This window comes from Haplochromis burtoni, unplaced genomic scaffold, assembly GCF_018398535.1.
Source record: "Haplochromis burtoni strain Fernald_Lab_line unplaced genomic scaffold, NCSU_Asbu1 Contig_5, whole genome shotgun sequence".
In the NCBI taxonomy this organism is placed as follows: domain Eukaryota; kingdom Metazoa; phylum Chordata; class Actinopteri; order Cichliformes; family Cichlidae; genus Haplochromis; species Haplochromis burtoni.
In genome coordinates, this window is record NW_024582366.1 from 2,283,943 (window position 1) to 2,309,706 (window position 25,764).

Here is a 25,764-nt window from a genome sequence, read left to right on the forward strand (position 1 = left end):
TCTATCTATCTATCTATCTATCTATCTATCTATCTATCTATCTATCTATCTATCTATCTATCTATCTATCTATCTATCTATCTATCTATCTATCTGATAGATAGAAATATATATGTATACATTGGGTGTTTATGAGATGCTTGTCTAGGGGCTTGTATATCTTCTGTCCTTTACAGTAGCAGACTGTAGGTTTGACCAGTTTTCCAGGGTGCTTGGTGGGTAATTTACATTCTTGTATGTCCTTTGTGGGGCCATACCTTCATTTGCCAGGTTCCCTGTTGTTCTTGTGGCTAAAGATATTCCTTTCCCTTATAAGTAAGTAAGTCATAGACACAATTTTATTAATATAGAAAAGTATGTTGAAATATGCAAACCAGAGCAAAATAGTATAAAAGGCACTGATCAAAAATGACTGCTCTGGACTAAGTTAATATAATTTAGTTTTGTTATAAAGATCGCAGCTGACAGAATCCAAACTGTAGCCAAACAGACAAAAAAAAGCAACATGTTTTTTGTTTTGTTTCGTATTGAATGTCTTAAAATGTCCTCTTTCAGTGCTTTGCACTGTGTTACAAATGTGAATAATAAATATTCTGTTAAGTCCATGTGGAGAGCAGAAAAGCTAGACAAACAGTCAGTGTAAAAGTGACTGAACCGTCCTGACATCTGATTGCCACTGTCAGCCACAAGGCCCTTAAATTTTTAACCAAACCTTTTGTACTCTAGAGCAGTAAAAAATTAATCACTACTCAACATGAGAAAATTACTCTGCCTTCTTTTTATTTTTTCCCTTTCACTTTGGCTGTGGCCATTAATAGCGCAGTCACTGTTGCCCGGACAGCGTGTAATTCCTTTTGACTTTCCTTTCCATTTGCCTGGAGGATAAAGTAGTTTAAAACATTTCTGCACACAGAAGCATGGCTAACAGGTAATCTATCTAATTATGGCAAGGGAGGGGTTCCCCTGTAAAATATTGAAGAGCTTCCATAACCTTTGTTTCACCCTTTCTGTACACAACCCCCTAAAACAGACATAGTCTTAATGGTAGGTTGGGCCTAAAGGTTGGAAGTGCAGACAATTCAAGCTAGCCAAGTGGAAGAATAGGAGCTGATCAGCTGTTTGTTACCATGGTGTCATTGTGTCATGGTGTCAATATCACGATAATTGCATGAGATAATTGAACTGCATGATAAGAAAAGTAAAACCAATACAATAGCCCTGCAGTATAAAGTATTGCTGTTGGCATGTTGGGGAGATTTTGATTTGATGTTGGACTGCATCACACTGTGATGAGCTTCTGTCTGAGTTTCCTTCAGCAGGAGGAAAGAAACAGTCAGACACTTGTGTTTTAACTGTAACATACAGAGATAGTACTTTTGTTTTTATAATATGTAAGAGAGAGTGCTATGCACAGTTTTATTAATTTATTTAAAAATCTTATTAATATTAATATTAATTATATAATATTAATTAATATTTAAAAATACACAATCTTCCTTTTTATTATCTGCACCTCAGATAATTTACTGTCTTACATGTACGTGTTGTAGGCAAATATTTAGCCTATTGGGGTGGTTAGCACTCTTGTCTCACAGCAAAAAGATCCAGGGTTTGAATCTGGATGGGGCCTTTCTCCCGTCTTATTAAATGCATGTTCTTCCTGTGCATGCGTGGTGTTCCTCCCGGTACTCTGGCTTCCTGCCACAGTCCAAAGACATACATGTGTTGGGTTAATTGGTGGTTCTAAATTGGCTGTAGGTGTGAATGTGAGTATGAGTGGCGGTCTGTCTCTTAGTGTTCGCCCTGCAAAAGATTGCCTGTCAAGGGTGTTCCCAGCCTCTTGCTCTACAGCAGCTTGGATAGGCTCCAAGCCCCCAAGCAACCAATTGACAAGCGGTTAAGAAAATGGATAGATGGATGGATGTCCATTATACATCCATCACTGTTTCACTGGAACACTGGAGAGTGCTGAGATAATGTTAATAAACACGTCATTGACACGAGGTTGATCTGCAGCCTTACTGTAGTGGAGGCAGGAACAGAACACACCTTTTCTCTAAGCAGTCCATCATAGCATCATTGCCATAAGCTGAGAGAACCAGAAAAATGACAACTTGTATCTACAGATTGTCCGGTTTATTGGAATAAAGAAGTTTTCTTATTCATTAGAACATTGTTGTGATAACAGTTGCTCCATGTGTCAGTGAAACATGTTATGGTTTATTAAATAGTCCACAAAAATACAAATTCACGGTCTCACTTCCCTCCTTATTCTTAGCAAGTTACTATACTATGCCCTTTGACATGTCCACAGTCAGGCATTAATGAACTCTGCACAGTTACGGCCTCCAAGAGGTCCATTCATTTCTGATAATGGAAACCTCATCAGGGACTATCTTTCACATAATACATATAAACCATCTTCACATCAGGTAGCTACTGATAATTTCATACGTTGCCCTTGTTCAAGATACAATAGTCTGGAGCAAATTTGCAAAAGTAATGTTGTGATTTATTTATAAATGAAAAACAAATGTTTGCTAAATAATAAACGATGCCCAATTCTCCTGGATACACTATGAAAAACACTTATTGTCTATAGCATAAATAACAATTTCAAGTGTTCTTCCAAAGGCATTGAACTGAAATAAGCTGCATTCAAAGTCAAAACTGAAATTGTGCAAACCAGATTATGCTTCATGGGTAAAAAAAACTGCAAAAAAGCAAAAAACTTGCATCAACTTGAGTTCTTTAGAAACTGGAGTAAAAACAGTTTACTATCCTTTGTAGTCTGCAGACTCATACATTTGTTATTATATAAATGTATTATATAATACATTTTTTGAAAGTATGTTTATTATTTAAGCATCTTTTTAATTTTAAATCATTTAATTAGTTTATGAATCAAATTGGGTTATTTATAAATACTTATTTATAAACAGTGCTAAAAAAATATCCAGAGAAAGTAGCACAATCGTGCTTCTGTCCTTTTAAACGCTGCGTTTCAGGTTCAGAGTCACATTCTCTTCTTCCAGATCAACATTAAAACAATGCAACCGTGGTGCAGACAGCTCGTGCACTTCAAACACCTTCTGAGCCTTTTTGATGTGAAGCACAGGAGTCATCCTAAGGAACACTTCACCTCAGCTGCTGTGACCCTATTATCCATAAAATAAAACATAAACGAGGAGCATCTGAGCTCATTAGTAAACTATGATTAATTTGAATTTTTGGGGTAAAAATAGCATATAGATGTGAGTTATTTGAATTTCGCTGATTTATATTGTATGTAATGTTAATTTGCAACCTATTTTAAACTCAAAGCAAAAAATATTGCCAAATTAAAGAAGTGATGTTTTTAAAAGCCTGTCACCTTGAAATGTCAAATTTTCTCTTGTGTTTCCTTCTTTGCACTACGTATTCAAGAACAGTTTTTACTACATCAAAGCACTTTGCAAAACTTGCCACCGTTATGTGGATTTGAGCTGTGAATGATCCTAGAACTGATTACCTGCCTAATGGGACTGACTTTGATTAAGAACATGAATTATTTACATTATTATCCTTCACAGAATCCATGGGATTATTTAGGTGGAACTGATGCGACTCGCATAACAATCTAAATGGTTTCTGAACTGATTCTAAACCTGATTTTACATGAAATACAACCACACCCAGAGAAACACTCGATATTTACTAGCATTAATAGTGACAATAATTCCCCGAAGAAAATCATCTGGTAGAAAAATATTTCCTTTCAGATGGTGGTGACAATAATTTACCTAAACAAAATCACTAAAAATAAACTAACATTTGTGTTATTGTGACTTTTTGATATTATCCTGTAATAGAAATGACTTGTTTGCTTGTTACTATATTCAGGGATCTTGTCAGATGTAATAACTTTCAAAATAAAAACATAAAAATCTGTTTTATTGTTCTATTTTATTTAACCCTTTCATGCATAGCGGTCACTACAGTTACAGCTATTCAAAGGCTGTTTTCTTGTATTTGTGCCAGTGTTGATTGTATACTTGCACATAAACCACTACATTGGACACTGATGTGTCACTCCATACCAAATTCACAAGTCAAAACGTATCTTGTCCACCTGAAGTGGACATGTAAGTCAAAAACTTTTTTTTCATGCCTAAAGATGAATGAATATCTAGATTGAGGTTGTCATAATTCATGCATGAAAGGGTTACGCTCAGCACTAACACTAGAGCAGAATCATAAACTAGTCTTAAAATATCATACAGTTCTTTCCACACTTTTACGGGGCAGTAAGACCAGGTTTTGTAAGTGTTGCTGGGGTTCAAAGAGATCAGGCGTAAGTATTTGACCACACACGAGGGGGGTGGGGGGATCTTTCTTGCTAAGATAAATGAAGGAACCTGGTATCAGCAGGTCATGTGTAATAAGCATTTATGATTAATGTCTTTAAAGAAGAATCACCTAAGGGACTCTTTAAGCTGATTAGGATACCAAGCTGTGATATGATGAATGCTCACTTTTGAGTAAAAATACACACTCTGAGTCCTTTGCATATGGGAGACTTGCTTGCTTGCCTAATTGCCTCAGCCTGCAAAGATGATTCATTTGATCTTTCTGATTGGTTTTTGTAAGTGGAACAAACGGAGATCCACAAATTTGAAATAAAATTTCAAGCTTTATTATTAATGATGTTTGGCCGCTATTGGTTACTACGAAAACAAGTCTTTATCCTGGTACTGTACCACACTGCATTTACAGTATATATGCTCTTAACTGATTTCTATTTTAATCTGGGATATTTTTACTCTGTGGTATGTATTGGAATTAAATCAAATACATGTATCAGTCTGACTATACAGTGTGTGTGCTTATTTTTTTATTTGCTTGTGTGTGTGAAGTATGTGCATAAATCCCACAGGCCTGGAGACGAGTCACTGGTACCCTGACAAGCACTGCTTGCAAGTGAAAAATGTGAATGTTTCAGACACCTTTTGAAATGTGTTGGTGTTTGCAGGTGGAAGGCACAACTTTTACTTTGAAGGGTTTGCATGTTGCTTTTTTCTGAAGCTTCACTATCCAATGGTGAGTAGTTGATGAGTGTTTGCAGACATGCCAGTGTCTGCAAACTATCTCCTGCTGACCAAAGCAATTACAGAAATGTTTGTCCTTGCAAGAGATTTCACTGAGCCACTTCCTGCAATGATTTATCAACCAGTTGGCTTTTCTGAGCTCTTTGACTTTGGCCTAACATAAACAAATAAGTCATCTGGGCAATGCTTATAGCAGCTTTTATAATAAGAATAAATAACTTCTCCAATGCAATATTTGATTAAAATATGAAAGGACAATCAAGTAAAGTGTTACAGTGAAGCCATTTTTTTTTTGTACCAGCAAAAACAGGAGTTAGTGAAATGTGTGACATGTTTCAGCGCCTCGAAAAAATGCTGCAAAAATTCCTGATGAGTAAACCCAAGTTAAAATTATCCTCTAACATCTTTACTAAGACAAAAAAAGAAAGAAAAATTATACCGGAGCCCAGAAATCTGCCAAGTTGCCAAGAATCACAGATGATGAGGAGCTTAACAACAAAGATCGGAAAATAACTCCCCAGAAAATGATTCTGACCACTTCCAAGAGACAGAAAGGAGAGTGTGAGTAGATGACTGACAAATATAGCGTTTATATTAAGCTCTAGTATTAATATTTTCCATGGATAAGGAAAAGGCTTTTTAAGACAATGATTATCTTCTCCTGAAACTAATTGTGTCTGTAGCTTTCCCAACAAGATTAGCAGAAAACACTTTGCATCTTCACAAATATAGGTGTTTTAAATCGAGAGATGTCTCACAGTCAGGTTAGTCTCGTTTTGTGACAACCCATTTTGAGAGAAATTAATACCCTCTGGTGTGAATTTGCATCACAGGGAAGAACAACAATGTTGCAAAATGCTCGTATTAAATATTCGGATTACAACAGATTTTCTTTGTTTTTAAATCTCTGCTTTTACAAATATACCCGTTAATAAGGAAATCGTATATTTAACCAAAACAAATTATTCTTCTACCTCAGAGAAAGAAAAAACAAAACCACTCACAAGATTTATAATATGGACCCACCTACACACACACACACACACACACACACACACACACACACACACACACACACACACACACCCTGACCTTAAACATGAACATTATGCAGAGTTCACACATACAAACTTTTGTTACTGCTTCTACTGTGAACACAAATGTAGCAAATTTATACCTTTGATCCACATTACTGTAATATCACTTTCACACACCCTCTCTCTCCTCCCGCTTCCATTTCAAATAAGTAAAAGAAAAAAACCCAGGATGTATTGTTTGTTCATCTATTCGCATTTCTCAAAATGCCCGGCCTCCTGTTGGTTGTGAGGACTGGGGTTCTTTGACCACCGCCATGACTGCAATTCCTCCCACACAGGGGAGAATGGCATGACATTTACCAGAGCTGCAAGGCGGTAAAACATTTTTTTTAAATGGCAGGGCTGGAATATGCAGGGCTGAAAGGACCCACGCTGGGCCTCACCTGGACTTCTTCACACTAGCTTGCTAAGCTCATTCCGATGGGGCAGTAATTACAGGCACGGAGGCAAGGCTGAACTAATTCAGACAGGGCAGACCAAATGTTGGTAAGTTTACTATTGGAGCACCTATTCTGTTCAACTGTAATCATAAAGATGTGATTTTTGTAACAGTTGCACTGATTTACGTCACTGTGCAGAACAATCAATCTCTTTATGACTTTATGAAATTATTTCCCAAACATTTCCACATCACTCATGGTGGGTTTTAAGATGGAAGTTGAGGAAATTATGCTTCAGTTTTCAAGTTTTTTGTTTTTTATTTAACTGTGAACATGCCAAACTATACACAAGCCCATAACAGTGGGAAATACTCAGTCCCAATCAGGCCTGCCATTATTTGGGGTCTTACACGCACGGTGAAGTATATTTATTTCCATCGACAGACATTTATCCATGAAAATATTGTTGGTGGAACACCACTGGGAGCAGTAACCTCCGGCTCAGAGGCCATATTTTCTGATTTTAATTGGATGTCTTCACAGCGGCGTTGAGAGAAGTCTCCGCTGCAATACAAAGGGAAAAACTGAGAACACCACTGTCCTTTCATTATTCCTGTAAACACGACAATTGCTCTACAGCGACATGAGAACTTTTGTACACTCTGACTACCCAAACTGCAATTTGAAGGTAAGTAATGAAGGAATCGGTTTTCCTACTTTGTCTGCTCTCTGAGAAGTCTGCTTGTCTGTCAGTTCACTTTGTTGCTTAAGCAATTTCAAATATCTGAGACAGCAACCAAAAACATCATCTCAGCAGGGTGGCACTGAAGCAGTCATAATCAAAATCACATCACAGCATCGTTGATATGAAAGTTGACCCCCCTGTGAACATGGAAATCAATCTCTTTGACTGGCACTGAGATTTTTTTTTCCCATTACACGAGAACAAAAACAGTGCATTATTTTTCTTTCAATCTCATTTTTTTCTTCTTTTTTCATTAAATGTACTTTCTGAATTGTTTAAATGTATTTGTTTCAGTAAAACCAGCAGTTTTCTGTTCTGTTCTTCTTCATCCTTATACATTATCTGAGTAGCAGACGCCAGTGAGATATAAACTGGAAGGCGAGGTGGCGATGGCAAGCAATCAATTGAAAAAGGAATATTTCGATTGCTTACATTCGTCTTCTTTCAGCAGGTCCGTTTAGGGATGGGCATAGCAGATCATCTGTCTCCATCTCACCTATCCCTACCATCCTCTTCTGCAACACCAAACTGATCCATGAATCTTTTCTGTGGTCTTCCTCTTTTCATCCTGCCTGCTAGCTCCATATTCAACATCCTCACTATTCCTCCTCCAAACTACACTCCACGTTGCTCAACCTGAGCTGTCCCTCTGAAAACTAACCTTATCCATCCCGGTCACTCCCACTGAAAATCTTAGCATCTTCAGCTTTGCGCTCAGCTTTCTTTCTTTTTGTTTGTACCCCCATGTTCCGACTATACATCACAGCAGGCCTCACTACCATCTGGTAAGCCTTTCTTTTCATTCTTGCAGGTTTGTTACATCAGCATTAAAAATATATCCTTAATCTGTTCCTAAGACATAATTGTGGATTTATTATATTCTCCAGCTAGCCTGAACTTCACTTTTCTTCATCGTGCAGTGATGGAGTATAAAGTATTTGTATAGTGCTTTACACATCCAGTCATTCTCACACTGGTGATGGCAGCTACATTGGCAGAGGCGAGGCAGCCGGACACTGGCGCCACCACCACCAGTAGGTAACGGGTGAAGTGTCTTGCCCAAGGACACAACGACTGAGACTGTCCGAGCTGGGGCTCGAACTGGCAACCTTCCGATTACAAGGCGAACTTGCAACTCTTGACCTACGATCGCCCCGTTGTGAAAGCATGTAAAATAAATGTTGTTAAAGAACATTAATATATAAACTATAAAATTGATTATTGATTTGCTACAAGCAACATTTATGATAATATTGTTTTTCACATTTTTAAAGTTTTGTGAAATTCTTGTTAAACCCACAAAGATATAAAACTGAGCTTTTTTTAAACACCCATCTTTTGAAATAACATCTTATATTCTCCACAATAAATTAGACCCAAGTCTAATCCTGACCCTCTGCTGACAAATACAGTCCTATCAAGTTCATTTTGCTAACTTATGCACTTAATGGATATGCTATAGAGTTTCAGGTTCCTGCCGTTGCGGAAGTTGGAGGCCTTTAAAAGCCACCATGAGCTAGTTATTTAGCACTGATCTCCCTCCTGACTGTAATGAATCTTACCATGGGGTCTCTCTGAAAAGGAATTCAAATTGTGACAGTTTTAGTAAAAATAAGGATAAAAACATCTTGGAATGGATTTGCATCAGTATGAATTAAAAACACAGAGCGAATAGAAATTAAATGAAACCAAATAATCGGCAAGTATTGAATAATACTGAGGAATAGTGAATGGTGCTCAAAAGCAAATAGTCATCAACAAAGGGACTTTCTGGCTCTTATTGTCATGACTAAATATATTTACTGAGCTTAGTTGTCACTGAACAGGCAATCACTTTGATACTGCATCAGATCAGTAATGAGTAATCTGTAGGAATACTTGTGTGACTTATGAGCCAAGTGTGAAAGGCAAATACACTCTGTGATACTACAAGTATCACAAGGAAATCCACGCTTCAAATCATTTCTAACTTTGTCCAACTTGGCTGAAGAGAAAAAAAAAACACCTTGTATTTTAATTAAAGCTATGTATCATAAAACACTCCATATGGCTATAACCACTATTAAGAGGAAGTGTATACGAGTCCATTTGGATGTTGCATGATATAGTGACACACAGACTCAATTATACTGAGCTGTAAAATTTTTATTCTGCCAGAAAAATCTTTCGGCACGAAGACTGGAACTGCAGCCTAAGATAATCCATAAAAAAACACATGAAATGTTAATAGATTTTAATGATTGATGTAAAGATAATTGGAATGTCAGAAATGAAGAAGTGTAGGGGAACAGAGGTGTTTTGGAGCATAATAGTTGAGCTGGTGGCAGAGGTTCAATCAAGTTTGCCGTTGCAAACTTGATGCAAAAATGACTCTTCTTGAAATTCTGTAATGATGAAAACGTGAAAAATCAAACAGCAGTTGAAGTATTTTCTCTCTTTTTCTTGACCCTGAAGCAGTTACATAAAAATGAATAATATCATCCAGAATGTAGTTGCAGATAATACTATAGCTCAGTAGTATATGTTGTAAATGCTGTAAGAAATAATGTTATTCTCAGGAATTTGCAGTCAGGTTAAAAAAAATCTGAATTCAAAGAGAAATTATTTTATTTATAATAATAAAATAGTTTAAAAATAATTTATGGGAGAGTAAAAATCTTCTACCTTCCTAACCCCACAGAGGCAGGGCTATTATCACAATTTGTAAAAAATACTATTTCTGTGCAGAAAAATGTGTAATAATGAAATAATAGGTCTAAAAAGTTGAATTTATTCAGTCGAACACAGATGCTGTAAAAAAGAACCATCAGATGCTACGATGACCCTTTAGAGATTAAAAAAAAACTATACTGGTAACTCAGAAAACCATCCTTCAAAAAAAGCAAAAAAACATAGATGTTTGAGTTAACATATGATAACCGCAGGTCATATCATGTGATCACATTATTTTGATACTAGGAAACGACTCCTATCAGGACAGATATGTTACATCGTGGGGAAAAAACTGATATATTTTTTTATTGATTTGCTCCAAGGGGACAAATAAACCCTGCTAGCAAACTGACCAAAATGCACAACACAGACAGACCCACTGAAAGTGTAACAGGTTCGGGATTCTGGTTTGATTTTTTTAACTTCATTACACACATATCTTAACAAGCATGCATAAACTGACACCCACTCGATAGCCAGGGGTGAAAGGAAAAACATGAACTCGTCTGCATTTAAATTAGTTTCACTCTCTAGCCATTTGAATGCAATAAAAAGTTCAAGTATAACTAAATTGATAACAATCCCGTGGAATGATAAAAGAGCCCTATGTGGCCAGTACATGTTTGGAAACTGGACAATCGGGGCTATAAATACATGTTTTAATTTTGTTTTGTGTTTTTATAATGTTATTTTCTATAGACTTATAGCCAATAAATGTTCAAATTCAAAATGATATATAAGAATGCAGAAAATATTTATACTGTTTAAGCTGCATAGCTAGCTACCATCCATTGAAAACATATCGACCATATTGTCCAAATTGTTTCAGTCATTGTTATACAGCTGACATTAGCAAGTTAAATGTGTTTGAGAGATGTTCATTGGATACCTTTATTATCTGGGCAGGACTCCACAGTGGGTGCTGCTGGTGAGCATGCAGTTTGTTTGTTTTTTGTAGTGGTTATGTGATATATTATATATATTAAATCATGATTTTTTTCAGTCTCACTTTTGTCACAGAACATCAAAGCCCTGGAAATGAACACATTAAGTGAACATTATTATTATTATTTTTTAATTTAGAGACAAGTACACACAAGTTGACCTGACTGCTATCCACATTTCTCTCAGAAGGCGCAATATAATAATTTTATGCCGTTAATAACAAGCAGGATTGTTCTGCTCTCGTCCTGCCTCTGGTCAGCTGTGTCAGGGTACAAAACAAAACCAGGTCGACTATTTCAATTTACTTTCCAAATTAGAAACAAAATCGTTGTTAACAGCAACACTGATAAAAAATAATCTGAATTGAATTCCTAATTAATTTCCAAATCCAGAATCAGAACTTAATCATTTGATCCACAACTAAGAAAACACACATCCCAACCTCATACTCATCCCAATCTTTAAACATTCCCATTCTGTTTTGTTGTTGTTGTTGTTTTTTCAATAAGTGATTTCTGTGTTTTCCTCTTTGGTGGACGACGTTCAAGGGCAACACGTGACGTCACAGACACTATAAATCGGCGTCTTGTGAAAAACTATAATTCGAATCTAATCAAATATGTAGCATTACTTCAGTAGTTACTTCAGGAGCTGGTCATATTTGGTGAAACCACACTGTTCCTGAAAAAACTGAGTGAGTGATTTCACTTTAAAAGAGCGAACAGGATTTTTGGTGGTGCGCTGACAAAAACACTCCTAACTTTGACCAGGAGACGAGAGTACAAGTCTCGCTTGCACTTGCACTCTCGCTTTCACAAATGACCTATGTATGTTGTCTGGAGGAGGACAGTCTCCATTCACGAGGTGAATAGTGAGACCGCCCTAAAGAAGTTCCCCTAAAAACTATGAGGATGAACCATAAACAAAGTAGAGGGAATACACAAACATCAGCGGCTTACAACTAAAAAGAAATTACTGTCAGTCACAGAGAAAAACTCCTCCTTAAACATTTTGATATTCTTGCCATGTTACTCTTCTTGTACTGTACAATAGCACTGCAGAGCACAGTGGCAGGCTGCACAGGGGTGTCCTACTTTAATAAATGAGCTCCAACTCTTGCTCCAGAGCATCAGAACTGCAAATTTCCTTATGTAACTGCTCAGTGTTGTGACAAAGTAAATTTGAGGCAGGTTCAAAGTTTGCACTTACGAGGTATAAATGACCTCGCTTTAACACTGGGCGACACCGATGCTGGTGACTTGACTACATCTACCTGTAAGTGGACTTTTTGTGTGAACCTTTGATGTGTAAAGAGCAGCAAACAGATGGTTTGATGCGATGTTGAAGATGTGCTGCCTCCAAGCCTTTTTGGAAACAGCGTGAAGACCTAAAGTGAAATTCAAGCATTCAAAACCGTAACTTTCTGCACTGCCTTTGCAAAAGCTTTGATAGTATGATCAGTGCTGGTTGTTGAGCAGTATTTTCACAACACCAATACTATTAGAGTCATTAGGGGCCCTGCTGCGGTACAATCTTTAGTTTATCCTGAGGGTGACCATTTGGGAATTGCAGGAACACAACTAAGCTGTAAAATTACATTCCATAGATTTGCTTAGATCTCGTCTTGATACAAAGTTGAATTGCTTCGTGAAAGTGTTTTCCACCGACAATAACAATTAGTTTTTACAGTTGAGCTGCTCAGAGATTTGTTGTTATGTTTCCATGACTGTTTAAAAGACTTCACTTGATGTTATGGCTCCATTCTAGAGACATTTTGTTGAGGGACTTTATGGCCCGCTGAGCAAACAATCATTTAAATTCAATTAAGACTACGAAATGGCACAGCTGAAAACAGTCCTTTAAAAGGTTTGTTTTCGTGTAGTCTTGACCTATGTTCAGTGACTATATCCAGCACAGTATATACAGTATATTGCACATGACAGTGGATAAACTCTTCAGTGCATGTGCAGTGAATAAAATGGAATCATTAGCACAAAGCTCAGCATAATGAGAAATAAACAATAATGGGATGAACCCACTGTGTCTCTGCCCATCAGAGAATTTCATAATTAGCAATTAGCGGCCATTGTATTATAGTAGGTGCAACTCAAAGCTGGCTTAAGTGTCTACACTCACTTTGCTATCCTGAGGCATTGGAAATAAAATATCCCACTGGATTCAAACTTGATTAATGTCTTTCACGAGAAGGACTGCGATGGCAGATTAGCTATGATTATGAGTGGCTCATTTATTTTCAACATGTCATTATCTTTTACAACACTGACGAAGCAAATGGCCAGAGTGTGTTTACGAGTTTCGCGATCATTAATAGTGCGCCCTTAAAAAAAAGCAGATGAAATGAATCAGAGGAAGTCCAATAAACCTAAAGCTTGATGTCTTTCCAATCAGAAATATTCAGAGTAAAGAAAGTTTGAAAGAAACATGATTTATTTCACAGAAGATGCATTGTTTTTGTAAACCTGAACACGCCGCTCTTTGTCTGCAGTTTCTTCCACTCTCATCGTGCTCCTGATCCGACAACATTATTAAACATCTCGTATCTTGTACTCCTTAATTCTTATGTTTTCACATTATCTTCAAAAAGTTAATTAAGAAAACAAAAATGTTTAACAGCGTTTTTTCCTGTATTACTAGGTGTCTCGTCAGTCCACCGTTCTGGTAAATGTTGATGAGCCTGTTGAGCAAATGTGAATAATTGATAACTGTTTTCCAGTGGCCTGATTGTCACAAAAAACCAAGACAAATAGAGCGAAATAGAATCATAAAATATTCACCAAAGTGTTGGCTTGAAAATGATTAATTCCACAGTCATTTTTACAAGGATGCAGGTGTCCTCGCCCAGACAGGGAGACTTGACCACGGACAGCAAATACTAAAACCACTGAAGAAGCGTGTGATGTTCTAGCTTTGCCCTCTTCAAACTTTTCTACAGACGAAGAATGTCGACCAGATACCATCAAGTGCATTCGGGCCTCTTAAAGTGCAACAGGTAATAGCAGTCAAGAAGCCTTCAGGTTAAGGTTCAAAGAGAGTTATCTCCAGCAAACGTGAACCCTCACTCTCGCTCTGACATTTCGTCTAGTCTCTGCTGCAACACATTTTTGCGCTGATTGTACTTTGGTGTAGTCACAAACACTCCAGCAGCTCTTCTAGTGAACATCTTCACACCCACAATTGTTGCATCACAAACAATGAGCGTTCAGTTCCAATGCGTGCTCCAAGCTGAACGAGACACATCGGAGTGTCTTCTTTCAAATATGATAAACTGCATTATTATTATTATTATTGTTACAAGACGTTCAATAATGTTACAGTTCTAAATAAATAAATCAAGAAAATCTTCCCATTCAGTGGATTTTGGCAGATCTGGTACCCCACCCCCATCCCCGCTCCTCCTCCCATTTGTGATAGAGATGGTTTGGAAATAAAAGATGAATTAAAGCTTACTCTTTATATCACGATGACATGGTGCCATCTACTGTTAATAAAGAGATGATATTGCTTGAGGTTCATATGCCTTTGAAAAATATCAGGAAAGTGGAACCGTGATTCCAAATTACATATTTACCCAGTTTTCCTTCCTAGAGCCCTTTTTATTTGATGTGTGTGTGTGTGTGTGTGTGTGTGTGTGTGTGTGTGTTGTTGATGTATGGGAGTTTTTCTTTTCAAACTGTGGACTCACACAAATCTCAGTGTCTGTAAACAGATGTAAAAATGACACGAAGCCATTTCAGTACAACATGTTTTCACAAATAGAAATATGGTTTCACGTTGTAATTGTGTGATCATGAACTTGACTGATCTCTTTCTATGTTACAGTTCTGTGAGAACGGTGGACAGTACTTCCGGCAATGCTCGGCGTCGCCACAGTCGACTCGCAGCCCACCACAGGGCTTCTTTATGAGCACAATTTGTACAGACGATCTTTCTGTAGAATTTTAACATTGTACCTCCTTCAAGTAGCGTGCGCTGCTGCCACAGACAAGTTGGATTGTGGGAGTAAGGTATTCATTAGCATATCAGTGACACAGATTAACATATATTAACATACATTATGGCTGAATTAATCATGGCATGTAGTAGAACTTGGAGCGGCATCTGAAAACAGTGTGCTCTGAAGTCGATTCAAGGAAGAAAGCTCGCTGTTCTTGCATAGTAATCTCAGGCAGCTCAAATAAGCCCATAGAACATGTGATACCCTGTGATATCTTGGCTCTTTCATAAAGCTTGTTCATTGGTTTTTTTCATATCCAGTCTCTTGTTTTGGCTGATCTACTCATTAATGAGGGATTTGGGTTGTAAAATAGTTTTTAAAATGCATTCATATAGATATATTTTGGCTTTTAAGGTAAAATTGCTTTGTGGTCACAAACGATAGCGTGCCTTGGTTAGTATAAAGCTTGTGAACAATGAGATTTTTCACATATTATTACAATTGTAAATTGGGATACTCCACAGAATTTGATACTGGAACTCTATATAAACGGGCTGACTGTTATATTTTTGTGCTTTAAGATACTAAGTCTTTGCTTTCAGTTGCAAAAAGTTGAAGTCCCAATCAAAAGAACCAAAAAATGGGATTATGGGTCAAAAATTGCAGAACTAAAAGATTTAAAATGAAATTCTTCATGAACATAAAAGGTAAAAAAAAACCTTAAATGTCACATCCTGTCCCTTGAGGGCAGAAAAGTTATAAACACTTTAATCAAGACATGCTTGATAAGAATAACACATCAATCTTCCACAAGTCTTCCTGCAGCCACAAATCCAAACTCCTCGTAGCTAAGGAGGAGCAAAGCCACAAAATGAATTGATAAATAAATCGAGCCTTAAAAGTGGGGTGGGGTGGGGGGGATTAAACTAACACATCAAATGTCACCGATTCATTTATCAGCATTTTGGTCATGGCTACTTTTGTGGTGCGCTATCTCAGTGAAACACACAGCTGGGGTCCTATCTAGGTATGAACACAGATTCTGCCTTGGGCCCAGGTAGCACATTTAGTTTCTGCTCGTGGAGATGAACACTAAGCAGATAATGCTATTCCTTCCAATACTTATCATTAACTTTTGACTGCCAGGCATATTGTTATAGGCCTGATTGAAGTGAGGCCATATCACTGGTAGTATGACTCCGGTCCGGACCGCCTGTTCCACTCAGTTAGGAGTAAAGCAAATAGTTTCCTTTTAAACACTACTTAAACAGCTCTCAGAGTGCTCTTAAAATCGTAATGAAAGCGTCATGCACGAATCTGGAATGCAAGCGCCCGAGTGGCCAGTATCACTTGAAAAGGGCCATTTAAAAGGCAAGCCAGAGCACATGATGGACAGCTCCTTCTCTGTGTTGCCAGGTGAAAAGGGGCTGACAACTTGAATTATATGGTTATTACACCAGTCCAGTCTGCCTCTATGGGCCTGCTGACACCACCACAATAAACACGACCCATCACCCACCAAGCTTTTTGCCGGGCAAAGAGTAGATATAATGAAAAGCAACTCTTTTTTATATATATTTTACTGTGAATATCTACTGCAGGTAAAGCATGAACTTGGGCCTTTTCTTTCCCTGACATCCCCCAGCAGCAATTCAGCCTAACAAGGCACAGCAGCACAGTAGGAGCGGCACAATGTTTTAGCTTAAGTAATGTCAAGTTAAATTCTGTAAAAAATCAGCCAAAAGAGATGTGTCTATTTTCATTCCTCCGTTTGCAATCAAGGCATAGTGATACGCATGCTTATTGCCAGCATGATTTACAGTCGTTTGCACTGATATGACACTGTTGGGGAAACTGAACCATTCAGCCAAATAAACTTACTTACAGGCAAAACAAACAGACAACCTCTCCTTGTGCCTTTACCTAATTATTCCTTCTTCTAAAGTCCTAATGAACTCCATGTGATAGATGTTTATGGCTGCTGCAGATAGTTTATTTGGATTTTTTGTGTGCTTGAATGCTCGTCAATGAAATTCAACGTGAGAAAAGGAAAAACTTCTAAGTAAACCACTGAAGATATCGGCATGAGAGGACAATGTCCCTCTAATCCTTCTAGTACTTCCTGAATAATTCATGAACTGTCCGAGTGTAACTGCAGTTTTAGAAATCATTACTTTATAGTAATTGATGACCTAAAGGGCCTTGTCTCACACTATTAGCCAGGTGAATTAAAACACCCTTGCTACCTTACGTACTCCAGCATTTAGGACCACATTTCTTTCCTCATTACCTTTGTGTCCCACAACGAAAAAATTGTGTGCATAAAGGCAGATATGCATGTAACCACAGCCAATTTCACTCCTACATTAACACAATACAGTGTGCTAAGTTGACAATTACTTGTAGGAAATGCGGTTTCTTCCTTTTCTTTTTTCCTTTTTTGATGCGAAAGTTGGCGCTCGTTTACAAAGCAGGAGTTGCAGCTACGGTAACTGCACGAGTGGACCCAAGATATGTTCTCCCCTGCCGATGCAAATACAGACATTTTGGCACAGAACTCCTTGCATTATTCAGGTCTATCTATAGAAGAGATTAAATGCATAAAGAAGTGCATGGAAGTGCACTGCTGTTTCAAATGTGGAAACCTCGAATCATACTGAGGGTGGGGGTGGGGGGATTTCCTGTTTCTTCCTTCCTTCTTAAGGACTCGTCATTCAGTGAGCTGCGCATGCTCCTCCTCAGATAGGTTTATTACTCGAGGCAACACATGGGATTAATAATGCATGTTTTTTGACACGATAAAACAAGAAGGTGCAGAATCAGAGAGCCGTCTATAAATTTAAGATGTACTTTTTACATTGATTCTCTCATACTAGACTAAATCACTACAATGGGGACATCTGGAGGAATGGTAATTAGACATTATGTGAACTGTTGTACATGTTTTATCGCGGTGATCTCAGAAAGTGTAGGTTTTACTTTCACTGCTGATATTCTGAATGGATTGCTTGCTTTTCTCAGATAATGCACGCACCTCAACACTCAGCAGATCGTTTCTTAAGATATTGTAAAGTATGCTTTTTGGTGTAGCTCTGTGTTTTGAGTAACTCCTCTTCCTTAGGGGAAGGATTTATACACAGCACAATGCCAGAACCAGGCAAAGGACTGACAGCCTTAGAAATGGGAATGTCAGATAACTGGCTGAGGTTTTTATGCCAGTTTTCTGGTTGCATTGAGTTCTGTTGTTTTGGCCGGGGAATACTGAGGCCGTAGAGAGATTCAATACAGACATTTTGTTGATCATAGATGGTCGGGTTGACATTTTGACACTACTTGTACAAGTTTTGTCTATTTCTATCACTGTCTTGTCAGCTGAAATGAGAAATATACTGAAATATGAGGTGATCCGTTAACGGTTGGGTAACCACGAGTGAAGGTCTGTCAATTAGTCGTCAGACTACGGAGTGTCATTAAATAGTCAATGTACTAAAAACTGAAAGATCTATATGATTGATTTCTGCATGCTATGCAATTATAACTGGCATTAAGTGTGTTTTAGGGTAAAGTGTTTCTGATAAGTAGGTGACATTAAAGACATGAGCTAAAGTCAGATTTTTGAGAATTCTTTTGACATGAACTCAAACTAAAAATAAACACAAATACCCAAAATGACTGGTGTCAGAATAATGTTCCCACATTACTCTGTGGTCTCCTGGAGAATGAGACTAAGCATCCCCACATAATTTGACTTCATGTCTGCAATTTATGAAGCAAAGGATGGGAGGAAGGCGCACTGACTGAAATTACATGCCATGCTACAAAAACGGGGCCAGCATAGGTTGCCAATGAAATCACTGTATTCACCTTACATCATTTGACAGCAACAAAATGGCGACAAAGTATCTCTTCAGCTCCTAGAGGTCACAGAGGATGGATGCACCACTAATCTCTGACACTCGCGCTGGGACGGTGGGGGAAATCGACACAAACTGGGGCTTTAGATAACTTTGCTATCCACCAGTGACCTCAAATGCGAAGGCATCTCTGAGCCCGCTGTGCTCTGTCAACCAAATCCTTCTTACTGCTTGGTGAGTTCAGACAGGGAGACGTTGCCTGCCCCACAAGGATAAATCCCAACCAAGAACGGGCTATATATTAATCTGATATTGTCTTTTTATTGTTTGGGGAATAATGCTGTGGAAAGCGATGACTGATCGGAGGGCTTGAGAGACTTTTTTATTGTCAAACTTGTATTTAGAGATGTGTGAATGTTTCTCCAGGGGGTTCGATCACACAAAGCCAAAGAACAAAAGCATCATCTTGCTCAAGTCTTTCCGACTTTAAGAATAAGACCTAAAAACGCGCTAAACCTGTTCGCTGTTTGCACACATTGTAAACGCCGTTGATAGAAGCGACTGATGAGCTGACTTTCGTGCCTTAAACTTCTTCACTTTCTTTTTGGAGCAACATATGACACCGCTTGAACAGCTTTGTGGTAAACATGCAGATTTGTCACCAGCTCATTGAGTATAGTTCACGTCAAATTGAGCCCACAAATGCCTCCAGTAAAGACTCTGGCAGAGGGATAAATAGTGCGCTGAATGTATCTGCCACTGCACCCCAAGAGGGAATATTATCAGGAAGGTTTGTGGTTTCATTGATTTCAAGACTGCAATCATCCCCATCTCATGTAGTGGGCTGAGAGAGGATAAGTGAGGCTGCAGTCAGTGGAACAGCTCCGTTTGACAGTAGGACAAGTTTGAGATGACTTCAGCGATAGCAGTCCACTAAGGAAGTTTCAAGAATTATTTCCTGTAACCAAAGAGTGCCAAATAAAATCCCACTTTTGTTGTAGCAACTGATCACATGAAATAAAATCTGTCCCCTCTTTAGTTTATTGAATTTCCCTCCTCGTGTATTTTTATGAATTGATGCTTTTATTCAGGTTTCAAAAATCCAAGTTTTTGATAATTAGAAAACAGAGTGCATTCAGAGGACGGCCCCGGTACAATACTCTACAATAACACAAATGCAAAACAATCAAAGCACTTCTAATGGCCCTGACTAGATGTTATCTCGCCCAACTTTGTATTGCTGCTTTCAGAAATAAAGTTCAAACCATTAAGCAATTTGCAGCGAGGGGCAGAGCACAGAGAAATAAATTGAATTCACACTTGCTGTGCTTTAAAGTTCTCCTGACAGATGGAGAAGAATTATGCTTGCACCGTTTTACTGAAAGAATAGGTTCAGCGAAAACGAAAGCTCTGCCATATTTGGTTTTCAAAAAGGCTTAATGGATGATGATGTTAACTTCAACGCCCTTTCCTCCTTTTAACCTGCCACGACAGCACGGAGATTTCAAGTAGATATGTGAAAACTAAAATAAAAGAAGGGAGGAAAAATCGATTGTCCTTCTTCATCTTTCATTCATCATGCGTGTATTTAGGTTTTAGGTCAAATCTAATATTGAAAGTAAGCCACAGAAGCCCTCAATTTCTTGTTGCCTTGATATCTTTATGATTATAGCGAGTTTATAAATAGGCTGCATGTCATCCACCGTGAAAACAAACATGATGAATTAATCAGTTGTGCTTTAATGGATATGTATGGAATTGATTCAGACGCTTGCTATGTCTGTGAGCTACGCTGGGCCAGGATTCAATCTAAAACCCTCTGCTGGTAGGATCTTTAGACGTCTCCTCTGGCATTGTTCACATCCATTCTTACCGTTTCTCACTGGCACAAAGAGAAAAGGCTCGAGAGTTTTGTTTTATACAGAAGCTACATTTTTAAATCCAAGTGAAAAAAAAAGAAAGTTACAAAACCTTGGATTGGTGAGCAGTGGAACGTTTAATTTACTGATCTGAAATTTTACAGATATATATTTCCTTTGGGACTCCAACTAAGGTGCTCTACAACTTTCTTTTTCTTTTCATCAATATTAAACCTCATCCTCTGATGCCAAACTAAATGGTGATAAATAATGCATTCGAATTAAAATACAATGTAACACAATGTTTCATGTAACACAAAATTAGGATGTTTTAATCAGAACACAAACATTTTTTAAGTGTTTAAATGTAATCTGTTAAAAAAAAGAACAAGCTGTACAGTTTACCTCTGGAAATTGGATTTCTCAAATGTATTCTTTTAAATGTTTGATTGTCTTGACTATCCTCATGGAACAACATAAAAACAGGAGGATACATGCTAGCTTTTCCAAAATGGCCTTTCCTTAACCAAAATCACATGCATGTGCAGATCCACTTTTAACCACTATAACACACACAAAAGCTTTCTACATCCCAGACAAAAGACCCTGCAAGCAACTTTTCACAGCTAATGAACTTGCGTAACTAACAGTACTGCAGTGACAATATCGCCAGTCAACACAAACAATCAATCGGCTCTGCAGCAATAACACCGAAAGGAAGTGCCTCCAATTTATCTTTATTAAATCAATAGGGATTTGATAGCCTTACCTGCAGTGGTGCGCTTTGCCAAGTGTTGGAGCTGTAAGTGTCTAGAGCATTGGGACAGGGGGAGATCTCTGATTCACTTGTTGTTTGTCGGGTATGGGGTAGTTTGCTGTGTGGCTGGAAGCGACACTCCTAAGGGCCCATTGTGAATAGAGGTCAGGATAATAGACACAGTCACACAACAAAGACTGATAATCCTGTCTCGCCCCACAGCTCCCATGTTGCAATCAGACATTTTAAGGGCAGTTAAGTTGCAGCGAGGGGCGGCTGAATGAACTGCGGTTAGGAAAGACTCCCAAGCTCCCATTATGGACTGTAACCAGTGTCAATTCACAGCAATTAGACCACTCAGATGTGTCAGTAGACAGGCCTCAAATTAATAAATAAATAACGTCAACCACAAGTGCTCGCTGATATAGCCTTTTGAGTCATTTGAGTCTCCCAATGGTCTGTTTCAAAGCAGAACACTTAGTCCTTCAAAAAGTGACGAGGTGTACCTCCTCTTTCCTGAATGACCTTTGAGTGAAAATAGTCCTGACTGAGCAGGCTGCTTAAATCTGCTTCCTCTGCTCATTAGAAACATCTGTTTAAAAAAGACCAAACTCTTTGTGGCGGTTCACTGACGGCCCAAACTGCTGACATCAACAAAAAAGTAAATAAATATAAATAATTAAGAGCTTACTACATGTTATATTTGTGCAGCACATCAGTTAAATCTGATAAAAGCAGTAGCCATAACCCGAAGAACCCGATCCATTGGGGGAGATAATCAATGAAGACACAGAATATATATTTTTATATCCTCCCTAATAATAAAAGTGGGTTATGACACGGACCAAGGTTGTTGCCTTAGGCCTTAGGAAACAACAGCAGCTAAAGACTAGCCTCGGGCTCACCGCTGTATATCCTCTATAAAACAATTTTTTGAGGATCATCACGGTCTGGGGGCACAACCTTTTAGTTAGCCCTGTGTATTTGTGTCACTACTCATTTTTTCTGAAATTAACACACTGTAGGAAAGCGTGGCCACACAATAAATAGCAGTCGACTTACCCTAGCACAAATCAATGCAAAGTAATTCTGAAGATAATAATAATAATAATCAGGTCTCACAGTTAACTTTGCGGGTGTTTCAGCCCAACATTATTTGACAAAACCCCACAAAATACTGTTTTATTTTTAAGTCTCATATTATGCCCCACACAGAACAAAGAACACAGATCTCTCAGCATTTGACTGGGTGCACTCAATCAAGAGGAAATCATTACTTCAGAATAAAGGGTAGCTATGCTTTGCTGGCTGACTTCAACTGAATACCTCACCTTTCAGCAACGCATAAATAATGTGCCAACTGTCTTTGATCTGCTGAAGGTGATAACTTCACAAGCATGGGCATGCTCCACTGATATAACCGCCTCTGCCCTGTCCAAATATGTGTCAAAAAGCATCACTCTTACAGAAATGAACTGATGAGGAAAAAACGAATGAAGCGAGAGCCCAGAAACGATGAGAGCAGACTTTACAAAACCAAAGGAAATAAAATCATGATCACTGTGATTGTGAGGGGGGAAAGAATTATTTTAGATTGAAAAACAAGGTTATTTTTTTGGTTGATTAAAGCACAGATTGTTACATAATTACTTCTATTTATTGTTTGTTGTTTACAATGTCCCAAAACAGTAAAATAACCTTTGTGTCATATAATCACTGCATAATGATAAACCTATAAATACTTGGACATGAAAAGCTACATTTAAAGGATTGTTACCATATGTCTGTTGACACTGATTTATTGAGAACAAATCTATTAATTTCTGAAGTTTTTATTCTTATTTCAGCTTCGTAAAGTTACATCTTAAACTATCAAATTACCAGTGAAGTACCAGTGAAGTCTAGTCCTTGGAAACCAATACCACAGAGCTAATATTTGAACTGAAACTGTGGTTAGGCATCATTTTTTTCCCCATTCAGCCTAAAGGAAATCTCATTAATACTGTTGTCAGCATCTTTTAAGTGGTCATAGTGGACACTTTGGATTGCGGTTCTCCAAGAAATCCCAGAAGCCTGTAAAAGCCCTTTTCTGTGTCAGCGGGGCAGATTGGGTGACTTTTCCTGGACAGTCAGACACCCTGATACAGCTGAAGAAGGGAGAAAAAAACACATAGTAAAGTGAGCACACAAAGCACTCTCCTGAGAGGTCAAAGCGAAGACAAGTGCCCCTTTCAGACAGAAAGAAAAATAAAAGCCCGTGTGACTTCCAACAAGCCTGCTTTATCCAAAGTGCCCAAACTGTGTGAAATGAAGGGTCACCATGTAATAATGGTGATATTAGAAATTGTTATAATTGCCTCTCATTTCCATTTCAGATTTAAGCTGTGAAAATATGTCCAGTAATGGCCTAGCCCTCCAATTTATTTAATCCTTATTCACATGAAATGGCGAGGAACACAGAAACTATTCAACTATGTTTAGCACCATACATTCTATTTTTATATCTCATGACGCGAATACTTAACATTTTAAGTCCACAATGAATGAAGTGCTGAATACTTTGTCCAACGTTTGAGAGCTCTAGTAAAATATCTACAAGAACAAATGCATCTTTAGTTCTCTTTATATTGTAGGGAATGAGGTTGAAAACAGGTTGGGGTTAGCCCGGGGAACTTATTAGCAGAGCCTCCCTGGTGGGTGAACTTCCAGGGAAAAAGGAAGAGAGGCTCTTCCTCAGAGTTGGCTCCAATGCCATGAGCATCCTCTGCTGGTAAAGAAACACTTCAAACAACCGGCCTGAAAAGAAACGCACCAGAGAGGCTCCTTGCTAATTAATACACAACATGCATGAATAACCCATATGAGTGTACTCGCTGTTCAAGCTTATATTATAATCACATCTTACACTGCAGATTACACTAATGAAGACATACATAAAAGAATAGTGTTGCACTCAATATCACGATCTATGCAGATGACAGTGTATAAAACCTTTTTTTTTCTCTACATCAGCAGAGGCTGGGGAAATCACGGTGAGTATGCATGAGCCCGTTACTAATAAGAGTCAGTAAATAAATGACTGACAGCACATCACAGAGTCGGGTAAAAACATTAACAATTATCATTACTCTCATTTTAGCAATAATACTACAGGCAGTAGTCACATTACCAACTGATAGTTATTTATGATATTTAATTCAAAATACTATCAATAAAATGTTATTTTAATATCTCTCTTAATTGGCCGTTATTACTGTTTACTTAACCCTTTAACACAAGTGTGTCATATTTGGTGCATGTGTTTTTGTGTTTTTTGGACCTCCACATCATCAAACTAAATATTAAATATGTAAATATTCATTTCCCCAATTATTTGTTAAGACAATACATCACAAAAAAATCCTGGACGCAGGAAAAATGATACAAATTTAATGATTGAATGATATTTAATTTCTTTTTATTTGTCAGACGGTTCAATAAACAGGCCGGTTAAAAAGAAAGACATTTCTGCTAATTATTTCATTGTTCAAGCTTAATTTAAAAAATGACGTTAAACAGGAAAAAGACGCACATTTTAGTTTTGTACTATACAGTAATTCAATGGATAAAACACGACACATGAACCTGTTATTTTATTTTTTTTTATTTTATGATAAAAAAAAAAGTAAAGCAATAAATTGTCACATTTTATCAGCCTATGCAGGAAAATTTTTTGCATTATTTTCTTAAAATTAATAGAATTTGTTTTTGATGATATTAGTTGCAGTGATGCGGTGTAACTGATATTAGTTGCAGTGCAACTGATATTAGCTCACCCAGCACACATCTGTTCTGGCTCCTTGCACTGCTTTTTGATAATTGTCTGAAAATGATTTCGTTTTTATTTTAATTTTCAATTGTTTGTTTACCCACATCATTAAGATTTTATCACACTATATTTGAGTTGTCCGATAAACCATATTCTTATAATCTAAACATTTTACAGGTTCAAAAAATTTAAAAACCTCATTTCTGAACTCTTATTTCAACAAACAAACATAAAGTTTTCCATTTAAAATGATAAGTGTACAGGTTAAAGAACAGGTTAAACAATGGACACAGAAAACAACCAAAAATGGAAAACTTCACACGTCTCGCAGAGGTTATAACACATCCTGTACTGTATTCCCAGGATCCATGACAGAATTGCTGCCTGAACCATAAAATAGATTGCTGGGCCAAATAAAAAAACACCATGTGGGTACAATAATCACTCATTGTCCACAGATACACAGACTATGGCAGTAATCTTCAGAACTCCTAAGTGGGGAAATACAGATATTTGTAAAAGCACTGAAGGGATTAGGCAGGGTTTTCTACCTCCTGCTGTACAT

At 37.7% G+C, this 25,764-nt stretch overlaps 1 long non-coding RNA gene across 3 annotated transcripts in view; it reads right to left on the reverse strand.

The window, feature by feature from the left end:
• LOC102292658 overlaps positions 1 to 21,534 on the reverse strand; it is a 67,106-nt gene extending 45,572 nt beyond the window's left edge. For all 3 annotated transcript variants that reach the window (XR_006054582.1, XR_006054583.1, XR_006054581.1), the window contains exon 1: positions 21,404 to 21,534. This is a non-coding gene — a long non-coding RNA (uncharacterized LOC102292658). The remainder of the gene's footprint in view (positions 1 to 21,403) is intronic.
• Between the last annotated feature and the right edge of the window lie 4,230 nt (positions 21,535 to 25,764).